Raw genomic sequence first — 24,734 nt, 5'->3', positions numbered from 1 at the left:
CGGCAGTTTCGATATATAAATTTATCGGGATAAAGCCTATAAATTGGAACTATTTTACCGGTATATATCCCACAATTTACGTGCAAAGCGGGTGCTATTTCAGCGCTGGGGCTTATTGATTGAAGATTATAAGCGCCGCGCTGAAAAGGGTCTGATACATTTCCAATAGACTGGTTGCCTTTTTAAGGCGTGGTCGCTTTACCGTAACCTTACCGCATACTTTCCGAGTTTGTTAATCCTTCTGACCTGTTCATTTAGTCAAGATGGCCAGGCGATGGAATTCTGATCCCCAGAAGAGGTTACTTCCGCAAAAATTTTGGCACTTGATAGATACTAAGGCCTATTACATGGTTTATGTAGTAGCAGGATGCAACTCTTTGTGTCGTACTGATCGTTGTTTGATCGTTCACCATTACGTTGTTGTCTACCCCACATTTTGGTCGGTGTCTTACAATACGACGCGACCAACTACCCCCGCTATACTCTTTGAGCTTCATAAAGATAATACAGATAGATCCGTACTTCGTGTGGACGTATATTGCTGCCTGCCTTCAAGAAGGGATATTCTTCAAGGTTATGTCTGCATGTCCTTAAGGTAAATGCCGTAAGTTATTGAATAATTCAGTAGCGCGACAACTCTATTAATTTAAAATAAAATTTCTTACATTGTATGCTAGCTGTAGCTATGCACTATATTTTAGACTGCACTTTGCAAAAGGAAACAAAGTAGAAAAAAAATTATATTACCACTTAGATTTTTATAAGTTGTAAGAAGAGTATTATAATTTGGTCTTGATTATATAATTATGGTTGATGCCAGTGTGTCAACAATGCAGGTTGTTGGGTTTGTTTGTACACCAGGTTCAATTATTTGCACTAGTGAAGGTCACTACTAATGTCTGCCACAATACTCACTATAACTGTGTAGTGACTTTCACTTCTAATTTTGTATAGTGAGTGATGTTCACTACTAGGTAGTGAGGGCCATTACAAAAGAGTAGTGAAGGTCACAACACAAAAATAGTGAGTATTGTGGCAGAAATTAAATTCACTATTAAGTTTTTACGGTGTCACCGGATGCCTTAATGTGATGCAAGGAAACTGGTTCTATTTGATCCTTTACATAAATGTAGCTGGAAGTGAATGCCTTCTAGTTTTGCATAAACCAGACAGACAGTTTTTCTTTTGTGTGGGAGTAGAAACTTTTCCTTTCCCCCACACAAAGAAGAATTTGTTTGGTCTACGCTAGACTATATTCTCCAGTGAAAATGTAATCCACAATGGTAGCACTATTGATTTGATAATTGCTCATTCTTATTTTAAGGTGGCAGGCAGTGTTGGGAAAGTTACTTTTCAAAAGTGACTAGTTACATATTACTTGCAACTGAACTATTTAGTTACAGTTACATATTACCCATTAAAAAAGTAACTATAATAATACTACATATTATATTACTTTGTGTCCACAGCCTTAAGCTGTCACGTGCGAAAATACCACCTTATCACGTGACATAATTGTGTTGTTGATAACGTGTTACATAAGTAGCACGTTACTCCCTACACTGGTGGCAGGCAACTATAATTATGATTATTAAATAAAATTATGCGTTTTAGTATGTGAAGCTGTGAAACCAACACAGATACTGTTACTTACACCGTATGAATATCACATATTAGTTATAGTGGTGACATTGAACTTCTGTTTAATGCAAATCTGAGTGGAATACTTCAAAGCATGTACAAATCATACAGTACGATAAAAACTGTATAGTAGGGACCACAAAGGAGTAGGCGTGGCCCACAAAATAATATCACCCAGAAAACAGCATCAATTTCCCCTGACGATGATGAAGTAGTATTGGTTAGGTAAAACTAAGCCCAAGCAAGCTTTCAGATCGATTCGAAACCCTTTCAACAAGTTGCTACGAAATTTTAAAAATAATTTATTTAACGGAATTTTCTAGTGACTGACTGAGTAACTGACTGACTGATGCCTTCAGACAAGCGTAACTCTATAACGGCTAAGGCTCCAGGCTTGATTTTTTCACTGTTAGACATTGCTTCGGCCCGACAGGTGCCTTTTGGCATACCGCAGTATGTACAATGCATTCTTCATGGACTTACCGGTGTTCTCCTTTGTGCCCCATTCATCTTTGCTGACAGTAAAAAGTGTCAATTTGGCTATAGCATGTGATGGCTTCCCTTTGTAATGGAAATCGTCCGTATTTGTCATAGTGGCTATTTTGATAGCAGAGGTGCTTTTCAAACAGTTCTGTGTAATGTCTTAAACATAGCTAACAACGAAGTGTAATGGATAGTTAACTTTTCAGGCAATAATTGATATAACCAGGGTGCGCGGCGCCATTTCTTTCAGTATGCGTGGATTGCAGAGGTGCATTTTGAACAGTTCTTGATTTGAAATGCTGCGTAACGGGTTGGACAAAACTGACAACAAAGCGTAATGGATACTTCACTTTTCGGAAGATAATTGGGGCGCGCGGTGCCATTTCAGATGCGGTATACATGGGTTCACCAGTCATAACAATTATTTACAAAAAAAGTTTACAAACAAGTACACAGAAAAATTTGGAATTTTCAACTATAGTAGGGACCATAGCACATCGATAAAAAGTACTGAAACAAGTTGGAGTAGTGCAAGATATTAAATCACAGTAAAACAATAAGAAGTGTTATATCCCTACTGTGCATTACCATTATGGTATCTTCAGCACAGTAGGGATATAACACTTCTTATTGTTTTATTGTGATTTAATATCATGCACTGCTCCAACTTGTTTCAGTACTTTTTATCGATGTGCTATGGTCCCTACTCTAGTTGAAAATTCCTAATTTTTCTGCGTACTTGTTATACATATAATACATGCATATTTTTTGTACTAACTTTGATTCTTCTCATGCAACAATGTAGTACATAGTGTTGTCTTAAAGTATTTGATTTTTAAGCTTCAGAGAACCTAATTTGAGGTTATTGCTGTTTTTCATACAAAAATTAGAGAATCCAACAGCTCATTTGAACAACAGAACAAGTACTTCAAAAAATTACTTTTTGCAATGTTTCAATGGTGACCTAATTTTAGAAATCCGTCAATATCCGCACAATTTTCAAAATGCATTTTATTTGCTCTTTGTTTTCTTCAGAGACAGAAGAATGGACTAGCTAAGTTTCAGCTTCATAAGTTAAGTAGCATTGGAAATACAGCACTAGACATCCGGATGAGCAAATAAATTGATATGTACAGAAGCTATCGAGACAAGAATCTACAGGCGCTTATATAAACCATCATAACTTATTGATACAGTGCTGTATGGAAATGAATCTTTGCTCATTGTGTTCGCCATGAATTTATACATCCACTAAGGTGTAGTTTTTGTCACAGGCATGCGTCTGTGTTCGAGAAGGAATGAAAATTCACTGAAAAACGATCGTCGGTAAATTCTTTTGTCACTGCAATGTAAATAAATGTCTGTAACTTTGAAATCCTTTCATGTATGGAGATGAAACAAAGATGTTTGTACTCCCCATGAACAGGCAAACACAATGATGCCCAGGATTTCTCGATTGGATGCTTAGTTCGCCCACCACTGAGGCGATAAAAACTTGCATGATTTTTTTTCTGGAGCTTGCATTTTTTACCCATAGTTTTTAAATGCGTTTAATTACAAAAGTACTGTCATGTGTATATCGACGGTTTTCCAAAATTCGGTCGTTTAAAATCATTGAACCACTAGATCCAAGAATTTTATAATTTTCCTTAATTTTTGGCCTGCAACACTTTAAAAAGTCTCATTGTCAGTACTTCTAACTGGAGATGATGATTTTTAAGTGCCAAAAAACATAATTATGATAGAAGGGAGTGAAAGTAAGCATACGTAGATCAATGAAAATATCTTGGCATGATAAGCCATAGGAATTAATAGCCTGCCCCCTTACTAAGAATACCTCAAGCAGCTGAAAGTAATAATTAGTGCTGTGCAACAGCTTGTGTCCAAGTATCATGGCTGTGGTTTGTAGGTGATGCAGGAACAGGTCACTTCTAATTCACTGATTTGTAGTGAAAGCTGCCTGGACAAGAGACTGGTAAGCAAAATAACACTACACAGCAAACAATTTTTCTGGATCAGATTGTAGCAAATACAATTAAATTTTTAGGGCTATGCTAATGTGTACTAGCTACTTTTGTTGTCACAATGTGGAGCAGTGAAGCAACTATTCTAAACTACTTGTAGTCATTATTTGGAACTTGGAAAACAGTTGATCGTGCATGCATGTACGTGTTCACTTTACATCAGTGTTGTGGCATGTCTGATTACATATATACATTAGATTTCATAGCCCACTGTTGATGTACTAGTTGATGGCACTGCTATTAATTTTGATGAATAATTATTTTATACTGAGGCATGATAATTGTTGCATGATGACTTGAATTAAGGATATAATGTAGCTACGACTGTGCAATCACTGATGTTGTAGCAAGAAGAGGCTGTACCATATTTAATTAGTTTGGATTTAAACATTACTATATACGTATATGTTTTGTTCTAATCACATGTTTATTAAATTCTTCTTTCAATCTGCAAGAGGCTTATGCACAAGTATATCACCAAGTTTAATAGTTATGCTAACAGGGAAGTGGTATTAGCCAAAGCTATTTTCAGCTGTACCCTGAACAAGCATACACATATGATTATACATAAACTACAAATTAAAGTACACACAAATAATTTATTTTAAAACTACAGTATTGTTTAATGATCTCATTTAAGTTAAATGTGGGGCTTTTCTTTGAAATGACTTCATGTCACCACAAAGCCATTGATGAGTAAATAACACCATTACTTATGCATGGTTGCATGTAAAACTCAACATCTTCAAAACTAATAAAGATCATGCTACAGTAATTTAACTGCTGTTACATGTTGGACTAACTTTTCTCTTGAATACAGCTGAACTGGAAGTAAATTTCATAGCTTTATTGTGGTAGAAATCTATATACTATAATAATTTGCAAATAATGAGATTACAAGCTATTAGCCTTGACACCATACTAGAGCTTCCTTTGTAAGCCAACCTTCACCTAAAAGTATTGGTAGTTTGATTAGTGCACTGTGAAGTAGGTTGCTGTTTGCTGCATTATTTTAAACATGACTTTGAGCTCTATAAAATGGGTTTCATCTATAAATCAGCAACAATTTTTCTAATTGATAATCAACACACAAAACATGTGGCATGCAATTGCTATATATGGTTGCAACAAAAATAGCAACAATAGTATTGCATACGAGTGCCTATATTATGTCACATTCCCCTTTCTGGGCTAAACAAATTACACAAAACAATAGTGTATTGTATGCATGTTACAAAATCAGTTGTGCTAAATCAAGTGAGTGCATGCATGTAACTAAAGTCAAATAAGTTAATCGTTTTGGTACCTTGCAGGTGGCCTGATGAGCCTGCCATACCTGGACCACCTCTCATCTGGTTGTGGTGGTTCTGGTGGTGGAAGCACTTCTGATGGTGGTTGATTGTCTGAAGTGTTAGTACTATATTCATCATCAATGATGTCGTCAGGTGTGCTGACAGCTTCATTTGTTCGTTCAATGTTATCTGTTTCTTTTAATAACAGTTCCTTGATGAGTTCAAATGTAGTATGAACGCGGGCTGTCATGCTTTTTGATTACTGTAGCAGGCTTCCAGGATCTGTCAACTTGGTACCTCACACTGTCACCAGGCTCTAGGTCAGGTAGTGGCTTTGCTCCTTTGTCATACTGACATTTCTACTTCTGATGACATTGTGCAAGTTTCTTATTCCTTCACTGATACAGTGGAACCTGTGTTACGGTCACCTGGATTAAGCAGTCACCTGGATTAAGCGGTCACCTGGATTAAGCGGTCACCTGGATTAAGCGGTCACCTTTGCATAACGGTCATGGTCACAAGGTCCCAAATATTTTCCCATACAAATGTATGCATTGTGCAAGGCATTGTGGTCTGCATTGTGGTCTGCATTAAGTGGTCACCTGTCTAACATGCATAAAGGCCAACCAAGAATTCGCCTATGAATCACTGTACACATAATTTCATCCTTCGTATAGCGGTCACTACCTTTTATGTTGGCTTGTTAAGCCAACTGTCTGGCACCACGGCAACATTTCAATTATTGTGCAATTATCACACTTCCTGCCTTTCAATCAATGCTGTATAATCTATTAGGCTTCATTGCTTAAACGTATTCAGTAGCTACAACCAACATTCATAACAAGCTCACATTGCCCTTTCTGTAGCTACTAACAATAGTAAAATATTTACTGTATTACGGTTGGCGCGAGCCTCTTAATAATTACTTATTATAATGATCATAGCCACTAAAATTTGGCTGACCACCTTATGCAGGCTTTCTCTATAACAGCCACCTGTATATAAAGGCCAGATATATCGTCCCTAGGTTACCATTATAGACAAGTTCCACTGTAGTAGGTTGGAGCAAGGTAGGGATTGTCGGCATGTAATCAAAGATGTCTACTCATTAAGAGTTGGGCTGGTGACTCATCCAGTCCTGTGATAGGGGTATATCTAAATTCCATTATAACCATCTCCATATCTTTTCCCTCATCTTGAGACTTCTTAAACAAGCGTTTAATTGTCTACACGTAGCGCTCAACAAGACCATTGGATCGTGGGTAAGGTGGACTAGATGTGATGACCTGGAACTTCCATGACTTGGCAAATGCTCTGAAGTCTCTGCTGTTGAATGGCATGTTGTCAGCTATCATTGTTTGTGGTATTCTAGCTTGTTCAGGTTGAACGCTATGTTGCAATCCTTGGCTCTCTGCATCACTTGGGTTAAAATCTGACCATGCTCCTTTATACTTGATGCTGCAATTATGATGTCATCTGCCACTATGTGGATTCCTGGAATTCCTGAAAATGCCTCTTCATTCCTTTTCTGAAAGACCTCACTGGCAGATTTGATGCCAAAGGGCATCCTGGTAAAGTGGTATCAGCCAAATGTGATGCCGAAAGTACACAATAGTGAGCTATCTTCATCAAGCTGAATCTGCCAGTAGCCATCTGTTAAATCAAGGATAGAAAACTCAGTTTTTCCAGTAAATTCAGCAGCAGTCTCTTCCATGGTAGCAATTTTGTAGTGCTCGTGTTTGATGGCTCTTTTGTTCACTTGTGAGTTCTTCTGTTTAGAAACATTAATTAGTCTGCTGCAACACGCCCGTGAGAAATGATTAACTTTGTGGCAGAAGCTGCGCTCTTGCCCATATGTTGGACACTGCCAGGGCTTCTGTTGGTACCCGCAGTTACCACAGTAAGCTGTCTGGTTTGTCTGATCACGACTGCGTTGTATGATGTGATCTCACTGTGAGTGGTGGTGCTCATTTTTCTTTGATCTGCTGCCCTGATGACTCTGCTTGTTGTGCAATTTCTACTGCTGTAGACAAATCAAGCTTTTCTTCATGGAGGATCTCTCCTTTGCACGGTCGTCAATCAGTGCGAACACAAACTTGTCACGGGCTAGGTCCTGGCAAACCTCTGCAGCGTATTCACACATTTCAAGCTTCAGCCTGATGCGAGTGAGATATGCGTCAACAGACTCCGTTTCTTCTTGTCTGATGTTTTAAAATGTGTATCGCTTGTACAGAATGTGTTTGTGAGGAGAACAGTGCTTGCAAAATGCAGTGAAGACTTTGTCAAATTTCTTGTCGTCACCGTTGGCCTCCCGCTGAAGTGTCTTATAAACATCTCTTTACCAGTGTGTGACAACGTAATTCTGATCTTTGCCATGATGGATTTTTCAGAGCTCTCCATGCCTTCCAGGAACCATATCAGCTGCTCCTCAAACTCTTTTCAGTTCTGGGAAACGTTTCCATTGAAAGAAAGTGATTCAAGGAGCTTGCAGATTGAGGCCATCATATGAAATATATCTCACTTCTGACACCAAGTAATGATTTCTCTAACTGATGATCAACACACACAAGTATAACACGAGGCACGCAATTGCTATAAATTATATGGATACAACAAAATTAGTAACAATAGTATTACATGTGATCATGAGTGCCTACATTATGTTACAAACACTAAACAAATAAAAGCCAAAACTTCCTTAGATCACAACAGTATAGTCATCCATTTTTGGAGTATAGTTCAACTTTGTTGTCCATACCTAGCCAGAGACATTGACACCTTGGATAGGGTGCAGAGAAAAGCTACCAAACTTGTCCCCAGACTATCCAATCTTCCATACAAATTCAGATTAATAGAGCTTGGAATCTACTCCCCATATTATCGATGAAAATGTGGAGACCTTTAGTTATTGAAACTTGTAAGCTATTGAACAGTTCCTACAATATTGACTGGTCTAAATTTTTACACTACTCTAAGTACTGTGTACCACACAAGAGGCCATTACTTGAAGCTTTTTATAAAACCAACCAGACTGCAACTGAGAGCAAATTTCTTTAGTCAGAGAGTTGTTAATGAGTGGAATTACTTGCCATCAATGTAATCGAACTGAACTTATTTATTATTAATATAATTTTATGATTGCTTTTAATAATTACTATATGATTGTGTTTATGCATGTGTGTGAAATTATTAAGATCAGTCTTTTTGGCGCCATAAAGCACGTTGTACCTGGTTCGGTTACACTGGTAGTAGAGGACGGTTTGTGAAGAAATGTCTACTACTAGCAAGCATATCAGCCTGCCAAGACAATTTTCGGAGGGTGAGCCGAAGGAGTGGTTCCAGAAATACGAAACATGTTGCGATGCCAACAATTGGGATGACGCCACAAAGGCTAAGAACCTCCCCACGCTACTGGAAGGCGAAGCGCTCGCGATTTGGTTAGAGCTGAGTACAGAAGAGAGGGGTAGTTACACAATCAGCAAGGCCAAGATAATTGCTCGAATGGCACCTGTACGATTCGTGTCTCTTCATGATTTTTGAGCTAGGAAATTAAATCCGGGGGAGTCTCTACCAGTGTTCCTACACGAGCTGAAAGTACTGTCCAAGAAAGCTATGCCGGATGCGGACGCGACGACCCGTAATGAACTAGTTCTTCACCTATTTGTAAGCGGACTGCCAAGCCGAATTGGGAAACAATTGCGTGCCACAGGGGAAGTGAGCGACTTAGACATGGTCCTGGAGCAGGAAAAGCTACTGATGACAATTGAAGAGCCCCAGACAATAGCCGCTGTACAATCAAATGAAATGCAAGAACTAAGGGACCAGATTTCAAGCCTAACCAAACAAGTGGCAGCATTGTCTGTTAGCGCACAAAATGACCTGCAAGTGTTGTGTGCTATGGATGTCAGCAATCAGGACACATCCAAAGGAACTGTCCTTGCCAAAAGGTGCTATTTGTGTGGGCAGATTGGACATGTTGCTAGAGACTGCTATTTGGGAAACGACTGAGGGATGTCCCAGAGGAAGCGGGGACATCCCAGGCCTTAAGCTCCACTAAGTTAGCTGGTGCTGTGGTGGCAACTGTCCAACCCACTACAGCTGTCATACAGGGAGTGTTAGGTAACAAAGAGGTGGACTTGGGTTCTTCAATTTCATTGATTGAACAAAATGTTGCAGCAGGCTTCTCCACAGAAGCAAATGTGACTGAATCATCAATTAGATTGGTGTCAGTAGCAGGTGACAACATTCCCACATTAGGGTCTATTACCCTATCAGTACATTTGGGACCTCTAAAAATGGTGATAGTGCACTCATTAATCTCTCCAGTTATACTTGGTTTGGATTTTCTCTGCAAACACAAATTGACTGTTGACTTTTCATCAAGTCCTGTTAATCTAACCTTTCCACAAGCAAGTGATTAAAATCTGCAAAACTTAATACACTATTTGACGCTACTAAGAAGAGCAAAGCAAAGATATGTGCAGTAGAAGCCTTGAAGGAACCAACCGAAGAATCTATTGATGAGTGTGCTGTTCCTTTATGTGTAGAGTCACTTTGTAATGAATATCATGTGCCGTACCAATATTATCATCACTACTTGAACAGTATAGGTGTTTATTTCGGAAGTCGCCTGGCAGTACTACTCTAGCTGAACATTTTATTCCTACAACTGGTACTCCAGTAAAAGTGCCACCCCGTAGGATACCTGCCAACTACCATCAGGATGTACGTAGAAAGGCAGATTCAGACCATGCTGAAGGATGGAATAATCGAAGAAAGTTCCAGCCCATGGCTAGCACCCACAGTGTTTGTCCGCAAGAAAACAGGTGACATCAGAATATGCGTCGACTATCGGGAGCTTAACAAAAGGACAGTTAAGGATGCATACCCACTATCACTCCCTGATGAAGTACAAGATAAGCTTGCAGGATCTGTTATTTTTTCAAACCTGGATCTGCAGAGTGGATATTGGCAGTTGCCAGTGCATGTAAACGACTGAGCCAAAACTGCATTCTGCCCAGGTCCAGGACTAGGGCTATATCAGTTTTGCAAAATTCCCTTTGGATTGTCTGGAGCCCCTGCTTCATTTCAGCGTCTAATGGATACTATTCTATGTGACCTTTCATTTGTTACCTCTTATTTGGATGATGTACTTATACACTCCTCTAGTACTGAAGAACACCACCGCCATCTTGCAACAGTTTTTGAAAGACTTCAATCTGCAGGGTTAACACTCCGCGGTGGTAAGTGTAACATTGGTGTATGTCAAATAAGATATCTGGGACATGTATTTTCTGGAAAGGGTATGGAAGCAGACTCCACCAAAATAACAGCTGTTTGTGAGTGGCCTATCCCAACAAATCCCACTGAGCTATGCAGCTTTTTAGGTCTTGCTTCATATTACCGGTGATATATTCGTCAATTTGCTGATATAGCAGGACCACTGTACCAACTTACTAACAATGGTGCGGTGTTTACCTGGGACGAGGCATGTCAATCAGCTTTTAATCAGTTAAAGCAAAGATTAACAGAATCCCCTGTCCTCACTTATCCACGCTTTGGCCCATCAGCTGACCAATTTATACTCCTGACAGATGTCAGTGCCACTGGTATTGGGGCTGTTTTGGAGCAAGGCGAACATGTTGTAGCATACGCCGGTAGAACGTTGTCAAATTCAGAAAGAAATTATAGTGTGATCCAAAGAGAATGCTTGGTTATTGTGTACACTCTAAAACAGTTTAGACACTACCTGCTTGGATGTAAGTTTCAACTAGTGACTGACCATGCCCCCCTACAGTGATTTTCCAGCCAGAAAATGGAAGGCTTACTAGCTAGGTGGGCTTTAGCCACCCAAGAATTTGATTTCACAATTAAATATCGCAAGGGTGTTGAACATGGTAATGCTGACGCTTTATCTCGACAACATTCTGACCATAATGCTGCTATTGGTCATGTAGCCCAGAATGTCAGTGAATTTAAACATCAGCAACTCCAGTACCCTGTCCTTTGCCAACTGCGTGATGCATTGTTAAAGTCTCAAGTTCCCCCTAGAGGGCAGTCCTGGAGGAACCCTCCCCTACGTCGATATTGCCAGTTATGGTCCCAGCTACTCCTGAAGGATGAGTTAGTGTGCCGACAGTATAAACCTGGGCCAGCCTGTGAACTTATTACAGTTCCTCTTATTCCATCATCATATCAACAAACCTTACTGCATCAGTATCACAGCCAACCATCAACTGGTCACTTAGGGCCAGATAAGACTGCAGCTAGAATACGGCAAGTGGGCTACTGGGTAGGTATGCTTCATGATATTGATCAGTGTTGCAGAGAGTGTACGGTGTGCCAGAGCTCTAAACCACCCACTCCACAGAAAGTTCCACTCATCAGTATGCCAATTGGCAAACCATGGCAGATGGTTGCTGTCTACATCCTGGAAGTGCCATTGTCTTTTAACAGGAATCGTTATCTACTTGTTATTCATGATTACCTTAGTAAGTGGGCAGACGCTATTCCACTCCCAAACTAGACAGCTGATTGCATCACAAAAGAGTTAGTGAAGGTGTTCTCCACCTATGGCATACCTGACATCCTACACTCAGATCAGGGGAGTAATTTTGAGAGTTGCATTTTAAGACAGATACTTGAAGCTTTTGGAGTGCAAAAATCCAACACCACAGCATACCACCCACAAGGGGATGGAATGGTTGAGTGTTTTAACCACTCTTTGCTGCAAATGCTTCGCACTTATGTTTATGATCATGCAGAGTGGGAATGATACTTGCCATTTGTTCTGTTTGCATATCGCACAGCTGTACATGCCTCAACTGGTGTGTCACCCTTTGAGATGATGTTTGGGTGCCCACCACATCAGCCACCCCTTCCTGAAGTCACAGCTTACAATGTTGTATCCTACCAGAACCAATACCGCTCAAAACTAGCACAACTAACTGATTTTGTGGAAGCACATATGACAGAGGCAGCACGCAAACAAAAGTTGTATTATGACCAGCATACTACATCTCGTTCTTTCAAACCTGGTGATTCTGTGTGGCTAGCATCACCAAAAGCTGGCAAGTTAGATCCTAAGTGGGAGGGAGATTGGGAAGTACTAACTGTAAATGGATCAACAACATACACTATCTCCGACAGGAAACGGACAAAAACTGTTCATGTCAATAGACTGCGACCTCGCATTCAACCTGCCCTAAGAGCTGCCACCGAGCTAAGGCCAGAAAAAGTTAGCCAATGGTCACCCCCATCTGTCGAACACATAATTATGGACACAGAAGAACCACCAGCAGGATCTCGTTACCCGACTCGTGATCGTAGACCACCAGGCTGGTTTAGACCACCTTAGCTTGAGGGTGAGCTTAGTCTAGGGGAAGGGGGGGGGGGGGGGCGAATGTAATCGAACTGAACTTATTTATTTATTATTAATTACCATAGATTCTCGAAATATTCGGCATATTAAAAAAAAAATTCGTCTCGCCGAATTTCGACAGAGAATTGGAGACTAATTGGCTCAATAAAAAAAACTGCTTAAGTAGGCTGCTTGAGTAATCTTCACGTGTTTCAATGAATTCAACCTCAGATTCAGTAGCTTCATTACTAGTATCAGTCGTCACTAACAGTTCAGCAACATCGCAGCTCCTCAACATACCTAAATTTTTTAGAGAAATCATTTCGTTATTGTTCATAGGGTGCCGAATAATTAGAGATGCCGAATATTTAGAGAATCTACGGTATAATTTTGTGATTGCTTGTAATTACTATATAATTGTATTTATGTATGTATGTGAAATTATTAACATCAGTCTTTTGGGTGCCATAAAGCACATTGTACCAGGTTCGGTTACACCATCCGACATAGTCTCAGTACTAGGCTTGCATCGATTATGCTGGTATAATTTTTGGCATAATAGGGGATGAAAAGCATAATGCTGGCATAATGGAGCGTAATTAAGAGCATAATGGGTAAATTTCCGTTACACTAAGTATAACTTCTGCAATAGCAGTCACAATTTCAATGGCTAACCTGTTTTGGATGGTGAAATGATTCTTGACAACAAGTAGAAAAATGCACTACAGTCTTAACTACTACAAGTTTACAATCGACGGAATGAATACTTTTCATTGTGGGTTTGAGTTTTGTAGGACACATGTAGTAGTCATGTGCCAACTAGTACCAAGGCATGGCAAAGCAGTTTAGGTGGGCTTCAGTCATTGCATTTGGTATTATATAAAGCATCTCATCGTCTGATTTTGAATAAAATGTGATATGATGATTATAATTAGGCCACTACAATTAGATAACTTGTTTCTCATCAACCGCCCGCACCAAACTTTTCTTTTGCCCATGTGCACTCATTATTGCATGAGATTGCAGTATGGTTTTTTTTAGTGTTGTGGTAGTGGGTTTATCACATAGAAAAGCACTACTTCCATGGAAAACTACAATCCCATTGACCCCATTTATGAGTGTATTTTACTTCTGTATTGATCAGAGTGCTTTCTGGAGTATCAACAACCACCAAGGCGAGTGCTACAGTGTACATTAGACTATACACTAGCATTGGTACCGTGACCTGCATGCCCTATGTGCAGGGCCATCATATCTAAGAGTCATAGTAGCTTTAGTGTTGCTACTTCTGCTACAAGCTTGCACAGCCCCCCCAATAAGACTGACCAGCCTATATACAGTATGCTAACATCGGTACCACTGCTGTTTGCTGCTGCTGCTGTACTGGTGTATGATACATGACCACAAGACTGGCGGAACTCTCATAAATGACTTGAAAGCTTTGTTACTGAAGTTGAAGTTTATGTGCACTCGAAGTTTTACCCTCAGTGTGAAGCAGTGCTTGGTGTGCACCCTGCCAATAACCTAAAATAAAGGATTGTTATACTGGTTTTGTACAAATATGCTATGACTTGTGCAATAATGAGATAACCCGCCCACCTGCATGTGTTACTCTAGGGAAGTTGATGAGAAATAAGTTATCTCATTGTAGTGACCTTATAGGAAACTCAATTGGAAGATAATACAATAGAAACTCTGATGATAGTGAAGTTAGTGGTGAGTCAGTATAGCTAGTTAATGGTTGGACATTGAAAATAGTGATGTTGCTGCAGATCTGCAGTGAGACTGGGGTAACTATATCAAACCAGAAAATATTTCAAAATGATTGAGATTCTCTAATAGAACAGTCAGCCAAATACTTCAATAGAACAGTCATCACATGCAACAGAAAATGAGAACCAATTAAAGTGTTTGTCCCCGGGAGGCTAATATGTACTTGGCATGGTGCTGCAAATGCAAGTCACATAATTATTATACTGAGCAGTTGCTGTCCTTTGAATACCAATTGCTCCAAATCAGAAGATCAATCAGAAACCATGCATTCTACGTAATTGTTTGCATACAAAGCTACAAATATATTAGACAAGAAAATCCTTATAGCTTTTGAGGGACTATAGATATGTACCCCTGCTCTAATATGCCTACTAACTCTGTAGCACATCCCAATTTCAAGCTATTGCTATTATTTGTATGTTGCAGTTGAATTGACACTTCCTCCATTTATATTCTATCATATGAAAAACTTTTCTGCACAAAGAAAAATCACACAAAATAAAAGCATAATGCATTTCTGTAAAGCATAAAAACAAGCATAATAGGCGAAAATTTGGGGAAATGCCTAAAAACATAATAGGCAAATTTTGGAGCATAATAGACTCAAGCCTACTCAGTACCTATTTAAACAATAACTTGATGACTTCTGGGAAGTTATAGGACATGGATATGAACAAAAACCTGGAGCCTAAACCTTTTTTTGAGCAATTATGTATCTATATCCATACATAAATAATTATTCAACCAAGTACTAAAGATAATATGAAATGCGGTTAGAATTAAATCATACATAATGAATGAATAAATAAATAATGTTTGAGAAAACTACAATGCCTAAGGCTTCACACTCACTGGGAATAGAATCCATGTTGTATGAAGAGACAGTCAGTGGGTGTTTTCGTGGATGTGATAGAAACGTACGACAATTATATTTAACGCTGATCAAAACAGTTAGCATGTGCTGCCCACTAGACAAGCGAACTACTGTTCATTTTAGTTTGACTATGTTCTGCCTATAATTCATAGATGGTAAATCTAGAATAGCGAGTCTTTCAGAATATGTAGCTATTATCTCTGATAGGGGGAATTAAAGTCTGTGTTCCACATTTTCATTTTCCTTCGATCTAAAATAAAAGTAGGTCCCCAAATATTATTGCTATAGTACAGTATTGGTCATACTAGTGCCTTATACAATTTTCCAACCATCTCTGGCTCAAGAAATTCAACAATTAGTCCCAACATCTGATCAGCAACTGTGGCTGTGTGTTCGTGAAATTTCAAGTGACCATCAAAATAATAGAAATTCTAGATCTTTATGCTTATCACAGCTTTAGTTTAATCGATCTGAGTATGATTATTTTAAAAAGTGGACCTTGATCATGACAGTACCTATTCTGTGAATCAACCCCTGGCACTCTCCTTCACAAAAGACTGCATCTTGACCCTCAGTGGTTTTATTGGGTTCCAGTAATAAGAGTCACAAACTAGACTTACCTCACATTGACTGTCTTCTTCAGTGTTTTCACTTGGTAGTCTTTCTGGGTTGCTTGGAGGTACTCATTCTGCATTAAGCACGACATTGCTTCTAGCTGCAAGTTTGTACGTGCAATGAGAGTAACTTCAGGAAATTTACTGGATTCTAGTTATTTTGCATGCTTTGAGGTAAGGAAATGTGTTTCAATTACTGCACACTTGTCAATACCATTGTGCATAAGTGGCTATCTCAAGTAAGTAAAAAGATAAAGTTAACAACTTTATGAGGTGTCACAATGATGCAATAATACCTAAGGTGGAGTTTTGGTTTCAATTATGGCATTTTGAGTTGTGGATACCATAGATAATATACATACTGTCAGTAGGTATATTATCTATAGTGACACATCGATCAGAAATTTTTTGTGTAGTTCATGAAAGTCACTAACTTGAGCAAAGCAACTATTCATTTTAAAGTAAGCACCAGTGAATACTTTCCATACAACAGTATGTAGATTCAATGTTCTGAAAAGCTACAAGATTACAAAACAATGCAAAACTTACTTAGATAAAATAAAGATTTCTACAGTGATCAGCATGTGGACAAACTCCATAACGATTTTCATCCACATTGGAGCTCAGATGATGGAGCAATCTCAAGTTAAAAATGTGTGTTGTTATTTTGTGTCAGTGTTCTATTAGGAAACAACTTTTCATTAAACATTTCGGATAGTTAAATGCCTATATATAGAAAGGATGTACAGAGAGGACAACAACCCTGTTGTAAGTTTCATTGTATAAAATTGAGATACTCTAATAGTGAATTCATGTAAATATCCAGGTATATATTAACAGATTTAATGACTACAGTTCCAAATATTTTGATAAGCTCAAGAAACTTAATTTGCTACCCTTAATGTATACAGTGGAACCTTGATTATCCGAACACCGATGAACCGAACTCTCGATTATCCAAACACCAAATCAACTGCTCTATCAGGCTATTTTGTCAACAAGCGCTTTATTAGAGTAGTTGAGCAAAGCTCTGTATGTAAATATATGGAAGTTTGATTTTACATACTGTTTGACTATATGAACACCCTTTCCCCCAAATAGTTTGGATAATTGAGGTTCCATTGTACCTTTGAACTTAACGAAACTATATATTTTTGTGCTGAGGTCACTTAAGTATCCCTCTCCTTCCTTTGATGTCACAAACTACATCACCTTGCTAATGGAACTACTATTTTTCACAAGCGGTAAAATGAGTCATGTTTGGAACAGTAGTAATATGCAGTAAGTAGACAATAATTCTTGTTCAATAGAACCCCTTGATTATGGAACACCCTACCCCCAATTGATTTATCTCTATTTATCAAGACTAACAAAATACATAATTTGTATGGACACATTTTTATCTCTAACTTTAGACATGACAACTTTTGTACATGCCATTTTGTAAGCCCACATAGTAGATGCTCCAATACTCCCTGATTCCATTTAATGTAATTTTATAGTAATTTAAGTATTGTAAGTATTTATTTTCTTTTAATGGCCTCTAGCCCTGGACCCTCAATACTGTACACCCATTACCATTAATTGTCCAAGACAAGAAGTTTGATTTTTTCATACAAACACAAAAGCTTTATGGATGCACTATAAAATGTCACTGTCACAGTCAACCAGAGTAATATAGTGTGCTTTTTTTCAAGCACAGTGGCAAGACATACGAGTGGTCTGGGATCTTGATGGAGCCCTGGCCAACCGGGAGATGGCTGTGTGTGGCTGCATGTACAGTTCGGTGGTATTGGAAAATGACCTGTGCTGTAAATTTTCTTTCATTTTAGCCAGTTGTGAGCCCTGAATGACCCACAACTTGGCCTAATTCATCCCAAAACGTTTCTCTTCAATTTTTAAACAGCCCCCTTTTTGGAGTTTGCCTGCCAGGTCCCCCAACTCCCACCCTTTTTGGAGCTCGCCTGATAAAGCCAACCTCAGTTTAAACACTATCTAAAATGGCAGGAAACTTAGCTGTTGACTACTTCAGTAGATGTTGTGGAAGGTAATAAATGTAAAATATGTGAAAATTTGGTACGCATAGCTACCACCATCGGCAAGCTACAGCACACTGAATAATTATAACCGGCATTTCTCAATACTTTTGAATGGGTGATAAGACCAGTTTCCCAGACAGTCACAATTATCATACACCCGCAACTTATGCAATACTGTAAAGTCATAGTCAAAATATAGTAAAGTGATAAAGAACTTGGTTGTTGGAAATGATGTGAGAGTGTCAAATTTTAGGGCATTTTATGAATATTTCTACAGTGAACAATGTAACAATAAATGTGGTGACACAAACCTAGATAATGAGTTTACGTATATTGCTAGTCATGCTTGAGAATAGAATAGACCTCCTATATTTATATCATGCACTTGGGTGTACACAAGAGACATCTCAGTAATACTTTTCATTATAGGTAATTTAATTTTGTAGCAAGATAACAGGGGGGATACGGGGGTCAAAGACGTTAGAAAAATCCTTTCTATACACTTTTGATATTATTGCATGTACATACACTGACTGTACAGTTCAATTAATACTTGTGGTTAATCATTTATACTTTACTTTGGTAGGGAAATCATCCAAAATGCTCAAACAACTATGAATAACATGAGAGAATATACTCTTTGGTCTGAAAGCTGCCAAGATTTCGTTAAAAGGTTTTTAGAATCACTTGGTATGTACAATTACCAAACATTCTTTGAATGGGTACTTAAAATGTTTGGTTTTAGATAAAAACATAAAGTATGAACTGGAAACATTTTCAAAGTATATACACTACAAACTAGCTATGTAGTTTACTTATGCTGCTGCTACACAAACTTTTATTCAAACAATAATAATGCATTTTCATATGTACTCTGCATATCTGTTATTTTTTGTTTGCTGTTGAAACAATTAGGTTATAAAGAAAAATAATTGGAATATAAATAACCTAACTATACAATTTTATTTATTATTTTGTATTTTGCAGGACTGTACAGATTAGCATACAAATTAAATAAACGCCTAAAATGATCGAATTACAGACCTAAAGGTCTACCAGTGTCTTGCACTGGAAGCCGTAAAAATGATACTTAAAAATAATTTTGTAGCTGCTAATAAAGTTCTTAGTTACCTGATTATTGACAATACCATTGTCGGAGTGTACTGGAACTTTGAACTTCAGAGTTCCCTCTTCCTTCACTCCTTCTCCACTATCTAACAACATGCATAAATAATACAATGTAAATTCACAATTTTAAGCTGATATTAGTGATATACAAACTATGGATGCTTGTAGCCTTCTAGACATGTCCACAAAATTGATCACAGAGACTCATGATCAAATAAAATAAACACCAAAGTCTCCACGGTCATTCTCCCAAGACGTCATAATTATGTAGATGCCTGGGAATAGTAACCAAAGAACTAGGTAGAGCTGATGCCGGCACTCCAACAAATACTAATAGTCAACATAGTAACATGCATACACATATTTCTAGCTCGGTAATCTGTTGAATACTCAATTTCTAGCTATAATGTAGCAATTAATATTGGTAATAGGTAGACATGACAAAGTACGTATAGATTATTTATTGCAGACTCTTGTCTTCATAAACTTAAGAAATAACCACTCCCTACCACATGATCTTTCTGTTTTACCAGTCTGCCCCATGGCATAAGTTGATGTTCTTTATCCAGATATTTACTGTTGCTTTTCAGTCTTGACTACATAGCTAGTGATGTTTTGTGTATGTGTGTTCACATACTGTAGCTGTGTTCATTATGTTTTACTGTTACTGTTCTATTAGCGAAAATCCAGGGTTACAATTGTTAGTGATTAGTTAGCTGTCAGTGATTATCACCGCAAATGTTACAGCAACCTTAATGATTCAGCTGCATTTATAATGATTGGGGTCAATGCAAGGTGATTGTGTAAACCCAATTTTCATTGTAATAGAATAATATACCCTGCCATGCATGTATATGATATAGCTATACTATTATAGTTTTAAGAGGTGAAAATTAATGAAGATCTAGATCATACATAGAGGTTCCAGAGGTGATAGTATAGCGATGATTAATGGTAACACAACATAGTAATGTGGGGAAAGCACTACTATGGCATAAAAATAAACTGTAACATCTTCCTGAGCATATGGATTTTTCTACACAGCTATAATTATTTAGAGTAAGCCACCAATGTTCGACCACCATAGGTTCGGACGCGATTTTTCTTTAAACCCACAAAGAAAATTTCTGCTTTTGCTATGCCTTTGGAGAGGTCTAGGCCATAAACTCTTGCATGCAAAATTTCAAACCTGCAGCTTTCTTAGTCTGGCTGCAGGAGCTGCAAAAGTGATCTGTCCGAATGTTCGCAATTCTCGGACAAAAATACGTATTATCGGGTTATCGGTCGAGTGGCACTGCCAGGGCCGCCCACAGGGGGGGCAACTGGGGCATTTTGCCCCGGGCCCTAGCCTGAAAGGGGCCCCAGGAGGCCCCCTGAATACCTGTTTAAAAGATCGATATACTCTAATAGAGCAGTCAGATCTAAATACTCTAATAGAGCAGTCACGGTATTCTTCAGAGGAGCAGTGTAGCAAGCTTATAGATAAGGAGATATGATTGGTGATGGGTAGTTATTGTCATTGCCAGCAGGTTGTGTCCTTTTTTTTTTTTTTTTTTTTTTTTGGTCTTCACCTTACAACTTGAGTCAAGGGCCCCACTTTAACTCTTTGCCCTGGGCCCCTTAATTTCTCTGGGCGGCCCTGGGCACTGCTCGTAATGCTTTAAGCTGATCAAGTCTTTCTGCTGCTTGGTATGAAAGAGCAACTCTTATACTACAAGATGTTTACGAGGAAACCAGGATAAATTCATCAAACCATCTGCTACTGCTGATGCATACAAATTTAGTTTTTACCCAAGATCAATTACCCTATGGAATCAACTACCAATCAATGATTTTTTCCCTAAATGATTTTGATAGTATTCTTCAATCAACACTGACACATTCAATGAAAAACAGTAATTAATAATCTAAAGACATTGTTTTTATACTCAAATTTGTGAGTTTTACAATCATAAATATATATATATATATAAATACTCAGGGGCGTAGCCAAAAGTTTTTTGAAGGGGGTTCCGAATGAAAGTGGAATTTATTATTATTATTTATTGTTAATCAGCAGGACCCTCCAGGGGTATAGTGCTGATGTGCAATTACATGTGTACAATTTCAATTAGTTACTTAACTATATAAGTATGTACAATTACGACAAGTTATTTAATTATATACATATGTACAATTACAATAATAAACTATAAAAATATATAAAATTACGATAAGTTACTTATCTATATACATAGAAGGGGCTAATTTTTGCTTAAATTCTTCAACACAGTCAGTCTCAATAATCTCATTATTATTATTATTATTATTATTACTGAGCAGTCAGCCCTGCTGGTGTGTTAAGATTTGCCCGAATACATGCAACACAATTACAATAATGATTGTAGTCCAGTTCTAAAAAATGTCAGCATCTGCAACTTCCAACAAGATCTACTGGTAAGGAGTTCCAATCATTAATTGTTCTTGAAAAATAACTATTTTGGTGTGCTGTGGTAGATACATGTGGTAAGATGTAGTGCAGTGGATGGTACTGTCTCGTGGATCGTGATGTTGGTAGGTAGTATGGAGGAATTGTAAGTGATATTTGTTGGTAAAAATCGTCTAATCTATTCCATTCTGGTACAGTTCTTGGGAGGAAAGAATATTAGTATACATCAATTCTTGGTTGGTAAGGTACTAGTTTAAAGTTGTGTGAGTGTCGGGTCCGTAATACAGTAGATTTAAATGGGAGATATCAGTTAGGTATAATTAATAAATCATGTAGTACTTTATATAGATGTCTTAAGGGGAAGGCCTTGGTGCTTCCCCTAGACCATGTTTGGACGAAAGTGATGCATGCACAAAATGTGCCCTTAGACAGTAACATTAAAAGTTGCTGTTTGTGCATCTAACTAACTAAAACCTACACACTGCTGTTTATGCAGCTTATAGAAACTATAAACCTATTGTAAAAGCAACTAATCTTCACTTCCAGACGGCACACTGACAGCCAACTTCAATTTCCTAGCACACGGAAGTCCTTCACATTCGAGTCCCTTTATAGTTGGCAATAATTCTTCCAGCTATACATTTTTCTCGGCCGGTCCTCCAGTTGATGGTTTTCAGACTTGGCTTGTACTCCAATATGTTCGAGACATCACGTGCCCACAACATGTAACAAATAAACAAACCATTCATCAAGTAAATATTCATCAACAATTCACAGTTTGTGCTAACCTGACACATGTATAACACGACCACTCAAGTTTAGCAGCTGCTGCCTCGTAATATGTCTCAACCGACTATTGAACAGTCCTTCGCCATTTCAACCATGTATCACGTGCGCAATTGATCACGTGATGCAATAGATATGCTGTGTAATGGTTTAGCATTAATGTGATGTGACCCTCAAGAGTAGTACAGAGGAGCGCCAGTGGGCAAGTAGGAGTTTTACTCTTTTCACCACCTTTCATAACCCTTACGTAATATTAAGCTCAAAAGCATCCAGACTTCCTACTGTAGTTGTTGCTCTCTCTCTTCGACTTTAGGGCACGCATCTAGTAGTTGCCGCGAGTAGTCGACTTTAGGGGATGCGTCCAGTAGTTGCCGCGAGTAGTAGACTTTAGGGGAAGCGTACAGTAGTTGCCACAAGTAGTAGACTTTAGGAGAAGCGTCTAGTAGTGTTAGCGTTAGGGTTAGGGTTAGAGTTCAGCTTTGGTTTCTTCTTCACCTTTAGGGTTAGGTTCTTCTTACTATATACAGCTTATTTCGTTAGTCACATTTATAAGATACAAAAGAAGGATAACAACGGAGCTAGCAGCGGTAGCATAATCGGTAGAACACTGGACTATCACACTGGGATCCTGGGTTCGATCCCCCTACAATATTGCACTTTTTTTTCTGCCTTTTTGGTTCACCGTTTTTTGTCTAAGTTCTGTAGGGTTATGAAATAGGGTGAAAAGAGTGATACCCAGGGCAAGTAGCTACCGGAGAGCTCTAAAGCTGTAAGATTTGATGTGATTTTTAATTTTAAAAAAATTCTGCCTCAGAAAGGGGGGTTCATCCGAACCCCCACTGCCTACGCCCTTGATACTCTCCACATATACGCAGATATTTGGCTTAGTCCTTATTAGCTGTGAATTACAAAGCTCCAAAGTCAACTCTGTTGTGCAATCTTAAATTCGGCCACATGTGAAGTTCGTGCAAATCAAATAGTTACCTATATCGAATTCAAAGCTATTTTTATGAGCATTGAGAGCATCAGCTACCGTACAGTAGTCAATAGATACATGCACAATGGCCGCACCTTGATTTTTGCCCTAATAGCTATATTGCATTTATACTTGTTATAAACCATAAACGTATTTTGCCCCGTACGCGTATGGGGCAGATCACTTGCCCCATACGCATATGGGACACCCATACGCGTATAGGGCCCCGTACGCGTATGGGCGCTCCATACACGTACGGGCAGCCCATACGTGTATGGGACAGCTCTCCTATCTATTTTAGCTACCTGGGCTTGATGGACTGCCATCCCCAGCCGCATGTGATTTAAAGATGGCACGTGTATACAACATTAGCCACTGACCCTGCCCAGGCCAGTCAGGGGCGATTGTGAGGTTTCTATAGAAACTGAAATATTAACAGTTGCAAAAAAATCGAGATGCCTTAAAACTAAAATAGATGTTGCAAACTCAGTGGCTGATCTTGGATTTTTGTAAGGGGTTTCTGAAATAATAATAATAATAATTATTATTATTGGGGGTACAGGTAAGGAGGCAAAGCCTGTAAAAACCTGATCTAAACAATCAAACTACTACAAAAATAACTATACAATATCATACTGGTAATCATAATAAAATCTATCTAGGTGTGTCTTAAACAAATTGGTTGAATGAACATTAACTGAGTCATATGGGAGTCCATTCCAATCATTTATAATTCTTACTGAATAAAAGTGACGGCGTGGCAAGCAGGTAGCGTGTGGTTTGTAGATCTTTAAATCATGACCTCTTGTTATAGAAGATGATCGAAGGGTAAATAAAGATGAGCTATCCATGTCCAGCTATAATGGAAATACATAAAAGTCCTTAGGAAACCCAGCTAGAGAATTTTGATATTCTAGAAAGTTTTGAAATTCTAAAAGATTTTAGGCTACCTTAACTACTGAGCACTTAACTAATCTGTGGCAATGGCTCAAATCTTACTTAAAGTACTAATCTCAGTGTGTCAAAATGCTGTGTAATGTTCTCTCAGGAGTACCACAAGGTAGTATCCATTGGCCACCATTATTATCAATGATTTTCCAGAGAGTATTTGCTCTTCAATTCTTTTTCTGTTTGCTGATGATACTAAATGACTGCAGATTATCAATTCATATAAACCAAGGACTTAACATCATCTCACTCTGGAGCTGCAACAGGGGCGGATCCAGACTTATAGAAAGGGGGTCAAAAATGAACTGAGGCACTACACTGTCTCTGGTTTGATAAGGTGAGACCAAAAAAAAAAAAAGGTCACAGCC

General features: G+C 38.4%; 1 long non-coding RNA gene across 1 annotated transcript; it reads left to right on the top strand.

Moving 5' to 3' along the window:
- The first annotated feature begins 236 nt into the window (after positions 1–236).
- Positions 237–19,083, top strand: LOC136247450 (uncharacterized). Its single transcript, XR_010697558.1, has 3 exons — positions 237–595; positions 18,687–18,790; positions 18,846–19,083. It is a non-coding gene; the product is annotated as an uncharacterized lncRNA (long non-coding RNA).
- Positions 19,084–24,734: the final 5,651 nt, after the last annotated feature.

The sequence above is a fragment of the Dysidea avara genome, chromosome 2 (genome assembly GCF_963678975.1).
Source record: "Dysidea avara chromosome 2, odDysAvar1.4, whole genome shotgun sequence".
NCBI lineage: Eukaryota > Metazoa > Porifera > Demospongiae > Dictyoceratida > Dysideidae > Dysidea > Dysidea avara.
Note: the sequence above shows the minus strand (reverse complement) of the source record. Positions and strands in the feature narration are given on the sequence as shown.